At 45.4% G+C, this 9,992-nt stretch overlaps 1 long non-coding RNA gene across 1 annotated transcript in view; it reads left to right on the top strand.

Annotated features, from left to right (window-relative positions):
- Positions 1–1,292, top strand: part of LOC123164455 (uncharacterized) — a 2,363-nt gene extending 1,071 nt beyond the window's left edge. Inside the window, exon 3 of the long non-coding RNA XR_006482441.1 lies at positions 66–1,292. This is a non-coding gene — a long non-coding RNA (uncharacterized lncRNA). The remainder of the gene's footprint in view (positions 1–65) is intronic.
- The last annotated feature ends 8,700 nt before the right edge of the window (positions 1,293–9,992 follow it).

Below are 9,992 nucleotides of genomic sequence, written 5' to 3' on the forward strand. Positions count from 1 at the left end.
TGCCCCATCTTGAATTCTTGTTTTTTTAATACTATAATAATAGTAATTTGTTTGTTGTTATGTAGGAAATGATGGGAAGCTTCTTGAAAAATGGCCCCTTGCATATGGGCCTTTGGAGAGTGTCACAGATTAGTACGTTGCTCTGTCTAAATTGGTACCGTGTGGTATGAAGCAACTGAATGTTGCTCTTCCTCTGCTGGCAATGCTGCATACCCCGCGAACATGGAGGCTGAAACGAGTGATGATGGCTTGATTTGTTGAATGAAGGAGCAGATTATATACGTCTTGAAGAAAGAAAGACAGGGAAGCAAGAAGATTGTCGTGTGACTGCAGGTGGTGTGCATATATATCTGAAGATGGTACAGAATCTACCAGTTGTGACTGCAACCAGCTGAATCTCAACTCGTGCGACGACCACCATGACGATGGTGGTCATGGACCGATGACGACAGGGATGGCGAGAAGTAGCTCTGTTTCCCCCCAGGCTGGTAGGAAAAGAAAGAGAATTCATAGGCCATGTATGCTGTAGTTGCTTTCATGTGTGACAAAAGGGAAGAAAACAGGAGCAATCCAGAAGGAATAAGCAGAATGTGCAGCAACATGTACAGTAGAGGCCAGTCCTCCTCCCATCCGTTCCCATCATCATCATGTCATGTGTATGCCACAAGCAAAAGGCATGTCCTAAACTAGTACTCCCTCCGTTCAGAATTACTTGTCGCAGAAATGGATGTATCTAGACGTATTTTAGTTTTAGATACATCCATTTCTGAGACAAGTAATTCCGAACGGAGGGAGTACACTGGACCAGACTTATGTGTGTGTGTGTGTAACACAAGTAGACAAGCAAAGGAACAGGTAGTGTGCTTACCAGTGAAGGGATAAAAGGCATCTATATGGATACTGGTGATGCAGCATCACCCATATTTATTCATGATGTGGATTGTGACACTGTGAGAGCTTTTCAAAGAAAAAGGAAGGAGAAAATGATGGGAAGAGGTCAAGAGGAGTGGTGTGGACATGCAACTAACTGTATCATGTATCAGGCAGGACAGACAGCAGCAAAAGCAATTCAGCCTTGAGCAAAAGCAAGAAGCTGTATGTGAAGATTTTAGCAGCAGGTAGAGGTAGGGACTGCACACCATATGTACTACAGAATTGTTGTTACACTTAGATACATACAGAGAGTCCTAATTGTTACGGGCATGATTTGTTTTACTTTTTGCTGGACAAACAAGATCAACTTCTTTTTGTTGGTTGGTGGGGTGATGTTATCTGATTGCTGATTGGGGACACTATGCTGCTATATGTATGTACTAGATGACGATGATGATTAGATTAGATTAGATTACGAATGGTTCTGGTCGCCATCTGTCTCTTTCCTTGCTTGTTTTTGTGCGACTTTAAATTTATTTATGTGTAGGGATGGAAATCGTCCTCTAGTGGCGTGCCTATGGCTACGGAATCTCTATTCTTAAAATTTCTTTGATGAGGATATTTAACTAGTAAGTATCTCAAAGGACGTGTAGATGAATAAGAAACACGCTAATTGCAAGGAGCAAACTTATGCAACTTGCATGTTGACAGCATTGTTGCCTGGATGGTGGATCTTCTTAAACAAGAGCACGACTGTAGTTGTCCTTGTAGGCAAACTTATGTAACTTGTGAGGAAATACTACTTTTTTTTTTGAGAAACTGCTAATCTATTCATCTTCAGTCATGGCAGTATAAAGAACAACAGAGGTAATAAAAATTACAACCATGCCTATGAACCACCTAGCGACGACTACTGTGAGGGAAATACTACAACCAGGTGATATGTGGTTAGAGTTCACACGCCATTAGCAACCCCAAGTGCTAGTGGTGATAAGAACGGATTTATTCGCTTAAAGTGATGCATCAAGGGGATACAAAAACAATGAGCAACACACCCGGCCTGTGCATAGTTATTATGCACACAGCCAACACCAAACACACACGAAAATCACACCGGCATCTAGCATAGTCAAACAAGACCGAAGTTATGCCTTGAAGGAGTAAAAGAAAAAAAAACTCTGAAACGATCAAAACAATCCACATCAACAACCATATTCGCACCAACAATCAAGTGAAATCACTAGTACCACAAGAGGGATTCTCCAACAGCAACACCTTTAGGAAGGGAACAACGCTCATGCGTCGTTGTCGCCGAATTCAACCATGGAAGGCCTGATCATTTGTTTTACCGAAAAAGGCTTTCGGCCCGCTTTATAGATAAAGCAAACCGCCCGAATCAAACAGCCAACAGAGTTCACACACACACACAAACACACACTCAAAGTCACAGCCGCACAGAACGCACGGTACGAAAGGGGTTAATGCTGAGGGCACAGCTCAACAAGCCCTAAGAACAAAAGGACACACACACAAGAAAACCGCCACGGATGAGTCCAGCCTAATCAGGTTCCGGCGGTGGTGGCGGAAGCGGGGGCGCCATGCGGAAGGCCATCGATCGAAGGTCGGTGAGGAGGGTGTCGATGGTGCTCCGGTCCGGGGGGCGGCTAAGCGGCCGCCAAAGCTGCAAATAGCCACACATTTTGAAGATCGCGTCAGTCGCACGTCGCAAAGGAACTTTCTGAATAACGAGCTTGTTGCGAATATTCCAAAGCGTCCATGCAAGGATCCCAATGCACAACCATCTAATATGGCGGTAACGCGGGGAGGAGGCATTGATCTCCGCGAGTAGGTCAGGGAAGTTGGAATTGCACCACTGTCCGCCGACCGTTTCACGGAAGCACGACCACAGGAACTGGGCAGTGGAGCAGTTGAAGAAAATGTGGTTCGAATCCTCCACCGTGGCGCACAGGGGACACATCCCGTCCCCAGGGCCATTGCGCTTGCGGACTTCCACCCCAGAGGGGAGACGTCCCCGAATCCACTGCCAGAGGAATATCCGGATCTTGAGGGGGAGACGAATGTCCCAGATCAGGCTAAAGGGCTCAGGGGCCAGCGAAGGGGCGATGGCAGCATACAAAGACTTCGTGGAGAAGCATCCCGAGGGCTCCAGACGCCACGCCATGGAGTCGGTGGCGCCCTCTACCTGCATTGGCAAGAGAGCGATGTCCTGTAGAAGGGCGTCCCACGCGTCAACCTCCTGGGGGCCAAAGGAGCGCCGAAAGGCGAGGCGCCCTAAGTCAATAAGGGCCGCTTCGACGGAAATTCGGGGATCTGCCGCAATGGCAAATAAGCCCGGGAAGCGGGCGGCCAGAGGGGAATCTCCAAGCCAGCGGTCGAACCAAAACAGGGTCGAGGACCCGGAACCCACCGAGATGGAAGTGCCAATCCGGAGCACGGGGAGGAGCTGAATCACCGCCTGCCAGAACTGGGATCCCCCAGAGCGCTGGCAGAAAGCAAGAGGTTGTCCTCGGAGGTATTTATTCTGAATGATAGTAAGCCAGAGGCCGCCCTCCCCGTTGGCAATACGCCATAGCCATCGGGTCAGGAGAGCAATGTTCATGCGACGGGAGGATAAGATCCCCAGACCTCCCTGGTCCTTGGGTTTGCAAATGTCCGGCCAGCTCACCATATGGTATTTTTGCTTGTCCCCCTCGCCAGCCCAGTAAAATCTGGACTGATATTTGGCCACCTCCTGGTGAAGCGTCTCATGGAGTCTATAGAAGCTCATGAGGAACCAGAGAAGGCTAGCCAGCGAGGAGTTGATGAGGATTACCCGCACCGCCTTCGAGAGCCACCGGCCCTTCCAGGGCTCGACTCGGTGTTGCATCCGGGTCACGGAAGGGCGGAGGTCCGCTACGGTGAGGCGAGAGTCACTAATGGGGATCCCCAGATATTATCATTTGTTTTCACCTCGAAGAACAAGTCCGAGCAATGCCTTCGGCAAGGTAACGACACAATAAACATCGCCACTGCCAAATATAACCAATAGGTCAAAATTCAGGTTTTTCACCTCAGAGCTCAAGACCGATGCTTGAGATGCACCACCAAATCGAAGTCATCCAGTGTCGTTGCCACCACTTTTCGTGATCCCAACAGCTACATGCATGGCACGGACTTTGATATGAGATGCCATACAAGCGAAGACCATGCTTGCAAAAACAGGCAGTCGAGCCACGACAAAGTGGTGGTCGTACTTATCCTAACCAAAGAGTATCAAGCTAACAAGGGATCATGAGGGATTAGTCAGCAACCCCCGGAATATTCTATCCTTTTTTATCACATGAAGATACAATAAGCAAAAGCGATTATCTGTCTATGAGTCTATCTATGTGTGTATGTAGAAAAAGCAACAATAAGGTAAAGCAATCACCATCATCTCAGATGCTCTTTTTAATGCCCGCAAGTCACATCACCATCCGAGAATTTCTCCATTCCATCCCACAGGGTAGGATTTTAGCTGCCACCTCTTTTATTTTATTCTTTTCAACTTCCATTGCATTTATAGATTCTTAAAATTGCTGGAATCTGAATACATCAAAGAAGGAAGGAATCGAAACAATCCGTGGATGTGCGCAAAAATTTCCGTTGCTATAAAGTAAGTAAGAGAGCTTTATTTCTTTGCAATGAAAGGGAATGCAAAAAAGGCATGATAGAGAAAACTGTAGAGAGAAAGAGAAAATGTGGTTTTAGGATTGGTTCGGACTGCTGCAGCTTCAGCACATAGCAGTTTTGAGAGATGAATTGTTTTTGTAGGCAAGGCGTGTTCGATTGAGCTAAAATTATGTGATAAATGTGTTGTAAATATCTAGAGGTTCCAGAGAGAATCCTGTACAATTCATTCTCACAATAAAGTTTTGTTTACCAGCCGGTCCACAACCGTGGGTTTTTTACTTCTCAAGTTTTGTGTGTGTGTGTGTGTGCACCAGACCAGTCGGTCCACAACCTTGATTTTTTTACTCCTCAAATTGAGGTTATTTTTCCACGTGAATCATGCGTCACATGTGCATGTCGTGTGTGTATTTTCCATGTCACTAAATCAGTAAACTTTGAGCCGCCTTACCGGGACCTCGACTAGTGCGCCAGTGCCAGATCAGGCTCAAATCTCACTCCTCGCACGACGATGGTGACGATGATGGACTGATGACCGCAAGGATGGCAAGAATAGCTCTGTTTCCCCATGTAGGAAAGGGGAGAAAAGGGAAGGAGATTGCTAGGCCATGTACACCGGTTATGATGCTTGTGTGAAGGGAGAAACAGGAGTGAACAAGCGGAATCTGCAGCATGTGTATGCCACAAGCAAAAGCATGTCAACTACTAGTACATTAGACTAGACTTGTGTGTGTGTGTGTGTGACACAACTAGACAAGCAAAGGAACGGGTACTGCTCAATTCCCAAGGAAGGGATAGACAGAATATACTGGTGACGGAGCATCACTCATTCATATGATGTGGATTGTGATGCTAGCTATGAGCTTTTCAAAGAAAAGTAGAAAAGAATGCAGGATAGCAGCCTTGAGCAAGGCAGGAAATGTTAGTTTCTGAAGCTTTCAGCAGCAGGCAAGAAGGGACTGCAGTCCTCCTCTAGATGTTGATGCAAAAGGCTAAAGAGCAGAATTACAGAATTACAGATACATGTAATTTTGTGGTGGTATATTTATTTTGTTTGGTGATGAGGGAGGCCGGGTGGGCCATGGATGTGTTGGTTGTTGGGGGTGATATTATCAATATCCCCCGATATATATGCTGCTGATTGGAAAGACTATTTTGTATGTATGATGACGATGGTGATGATTGGGTAGATTATTACCAATGGTGCGACTTTAAATTTAGAAAGAAATCGTCCTCTAGTGGCATGCCAACTGAATTTTAATTTCTAAATGCTTTTGTTGCGGATGTTTAACTTTATTTATCGTGGAAGGGGTTTTATGATGTGCATATTTACCGTGTCGCTAAATTGGTAAACTTTGAGCCGTCGAGGCCCTGGTACGACGAAGACGGTGATGGTCTGATGACAACAAGGATGTCAAGAAGTAGCTTTTTTTACCCAGGTAGGAAAGAAAAGGAAATATCCAAGCCATGTATACTGCTCCATCCGTTTTAAAATATAAGATGCATTATTATTCTTTAAGTCAAACATGTGCATGTTTGACCAAGAATTTAGAAAGAAAAATGTCAATATCTCTCCGGTACCAAATTTGCATCATTAAATCTAGAAAAGTATTTTTCATATTTTATTTATTTTGTATTGTAGATGTTGATATTTTATCCTATAATGTTGGTCAAACATACATGCAACTTTGACTTGCACGAATATCGCCACACCTTATATTCTGGAATGGAGGGAGTAGTAGCTAATTTCATGTGTGATACTAAAAGGGAAAGAAAACAGTGATGAATTAATTATAAAAAGAATCTGCAGCATGTACAGTAGATGCCAATCCTCCTCCTATCCGTTGCCATCATCATGTCATGTGTATGCCACAAGCAGAAGGCATGTCAACTAGTACACCAGGCCACACTTGTGTGTGTGTGTGTGTGTGTGTGAGACACAACTATATATACAAGTAAAGGAACGAGTGGTGGTTACTGATGAAGGGATAGAAGGCATATAGATAGATAGATAGAGAGATACTTGTGATGCAATCCGCAACAATGGCAGCATCACCCGTTTATATGTATGATGTGGATTGTGACGCAGTGGGAGCTTTCCTTTCCAAAGAAAAGCAGAAAAGGATGAGGAGCCGTGTGGGCATGCAACTGTTTCAGGATAACAGATGCTAGCAGCAAAAGCAATGCAGCCTTGAGCAAGGTAAGGCAGGAGGCTGTGCCAGTTTGTTTCTGAAGCTTTCAGATCCAGCAGGTAGGGAGGGACTGCACGCCATACCAGCATTACAGATAGATACAGAGCCCTTTGGTGTGTCCTCCTCTCTATATATGTATCATGTCATGTGTACTCCCTCCGTCCCATAATATAAGAACGTTTTTTAAGCTTCTTATGTTATATTATGGGATGAAGTTAGTGCGTACGCATCTTGTGCATGTGGATGCAAAAGGCTAGTTATTTTGCAGGATAGTTATTTTTTGGGGATGAGGGAGGGAGGTGTGGGCCATGCATGTGTTGGTTGTTGTGGTGATGTTATCCGCTGATATGTTGCTGATTGGAAAGACTATGCTATGTGTATGATGACGACGACGACGACGACGATTATAGGTTACTAATGGTGTTTGCTACTGGTTGCTTGTTTGTCTCGTTCCTTCAATGTGCGACTTTAATTTAGTAGCATGATGTACATGCAGCGAACGAGGGACATATAGGTCGTCTTCTGGTGGCGTGCCGTGCCGACGGAATCCATAAATATTTTTTCTTATTTTGCTCAAGATACTGTTAGTGTATTTAAGTAGCTAGGTGTTGAGACTAGAGTTGTTGTTGCAGAGTAACCAATCAATCAAATCAAACAAGTGTATGTTGAGTCGATCAAAGGACATGTACTAGTAGATCAATAAAAAAACACATCAAAATCACACCATCATCTAGCATGGTCAAACAAGGCTGAAGCTATGCCTTGAAGGAGTAAAAAAAGAAGAAGAAAAACTCTGAAACAATTAAAACAGTGATCAACATTCTGCAACCATATCCGCACCAACAATCACTTGACATCACCAGTACCAATGTAAGGATTCTTCAACAACGACATCTTCAGGAAGGGAACGATGCTCAAGCGCCACCGTCATTGGATCCAATCATCGAAGGCCAGATCATTGGTTTTCACCTCGAAGAAAAAGTCTGAGCAAATCCAAGCAATGCCTTCAACAAGGTAACAACACAATAAACATCGTCATTGCTAGATATAATAATAGCTCAGACCTCGGGTTAGCACCCCGGAGCTCGATACCTATGCTTGAGAAGTACCACCAAATTAAAGTCATCCAATGTTGTTGTCATCACTTTCCGTGATGCCAGCAACTGCAAGCATAAGACAGACTTTGATGACGGCTTCCATGACATTCTCTGCCACTGACTTCACCATGGAACAAAAAAGACATGTCCCATGATGACAACAAATAGCAGAGCTTCGCACCGCTCCCTCCAGAAACCAAATGGTCGGAAAAAAACATGGGTGCGCACGACCGAATCCCATCCGATCCAGCAATCCAGGCATGAGGCACCCAAGAGAGTCCGCCGGCGGAGCCTTCCGGAACTTGACACTCTGGCCAGATCAAGGAGGACAAGCATCAAGCAGATCTTCATCTCGGCGCGAGAGGAACCCTAGGACCGCCGCCTTTATTAGGCAGACCGACGGCCCCCACGCTATCGCCTGCCGACTCCCAACAGCAGGCCAGAGATCTGAGCGGACACCGCCATCACGACCCGCACCACGCGGAGATGAGGATCTTAGCCACGTCGAGTCCTCCACAACGGTCGCCAAGGTCGCCGAAGAAGACCGAGGCAGCCGCCCCAGCGTCCTTCTCCGCTGCGTGCACCTCGACGTTCAAGGCAGCCAGTCTGCAGCAGCCGGAGATCCCGCCGCGTGGGGATGAAAGGCTCGCGCCGCCACCCGCCATGCGAGGAGATGAAGGCCCGCCGCCGCTGTCAGCCGCGTGGGCTTAGCCAGGTGACTTCCTCCAGCAACGGTGGGGGACGGAGGTGGAGGGGGTGGGAGCGGCAGCGACTGAGATCTGGATCGCCCGAGCAGCCTCCTGGAGCGACGCGAGCAACCTGCGCTCCGTGAAGCACTTTTTAGCTTACCGAATACTAATGTTGCGGAGTATGTGTGTATGTAGAAAAGCAACAATAAGGTAAAGCAATCACCATCATCTTAGATGCTCTTTTTAATGCCTGCAAGTCACATCACCATCCGAGACTTTCTCCATTCCATCCCAACCATCCCACGGGGTAGGATTTTAGCTATCACCTCTTTTATTTTATTCTTTTCAACTTCCATTACATTTCTAGATTCTTAAAATATATTGCTGGGAATCTGAGTACATCAAAGAAGGAAGGAATCGAAAGAATCCGTCGATGCGCAGGAAAATTTCCATTGCTATAAAGTAAGAGAGCTTTCTTTCTTTGCAATGAAAGGGAATGCAAAAAAAGCATGATAGGGAAAACTGCAGAGAGAAAGAGAAAATAAGTGTGCTTTTGTTAGTTCGGGCTGCTACAGCTTCAGCACATAGCAGTTTTGAGAGATGAATTGTTTTTGTAGGCAAGCCGTGTTCAATTGAGCTGAAATTATGTGATGAATGTGTTGTTGGTTGGCAACGCGGTGAATGTGTTGTAAATATCTAGAGGTTCCACAGAAGATTTTGTACAATTAATTCTCACAATAAAGTATTGTGTACCAGCGGGTCCACTATCGTGGTGTTTTTCTTCTCAAGCTGAGGTTGTTTTTCCATGTTAAATCATGTGTCACATGTGCAAGTTGTTCGCTGAAGTAGTCCTCAAAGTTCACTATAAGTGGAGGGGGTTGGATATTGTACATATTTGCCGTGTCGCTAAGTGGGTGAACTTTGAGCCGCCTTACCGGGACCTCAACTACCGCCAGTGCCGGAACCAGCTGAAATCTCACTTCTTGCTTGACGGCGATGGACAGCTCTGTTTCCCCAGCTCTGTTTCACAATAAAAGCGTTTTTCCTTGAAAAAAAAAAAGTTTTTGACACTATACTCTTACACTGTGGGACGAAGGGAGTGTATGATATGATGTGGATTGTGACACATAGATAGCTTTCCAAAGAAAAGCAGAAAGAGATGAGGAGTGGTGTGGACATGCAACTGTGTCATCAGTACAATGCTGTAGATAGCAGCAAAGCGATGCAGCCTTGAGCACGGCAGGCAGGAGGCCATGTCAGTTTCTTTCTCAAGCTTTCAGCAGGTAGGGGCTGCACATGCACCATACTCCCTTCGTTCCTAAACATTTGTTTTTCTAAAGATTTCAGTAAATGACTATATACGAAGCAAAATGAGTAAATCTATACTCTAAAATATGTATATATACATTTGTATGTGATAGTCCATTTAAAATCTTTAAAATGACAAATTTTTAGAAAACGGATGGGGTAGT

Source organism: Triticum aestivum, chromosome 7D, assembly GCF_018294505.1.
Source record: "Triticum aestivum cultivar Chinese Spring chromosome 7D, IWGSC CS RefSeq v2.1, whole genome shotgun sequence".
Classification (NCBI taxonomy): Eukaryota; Viridiplantae; Streptophyta; class Magnoliopsida; order Poales; family Poaceae; genus Triticum; species Triticum aestivum.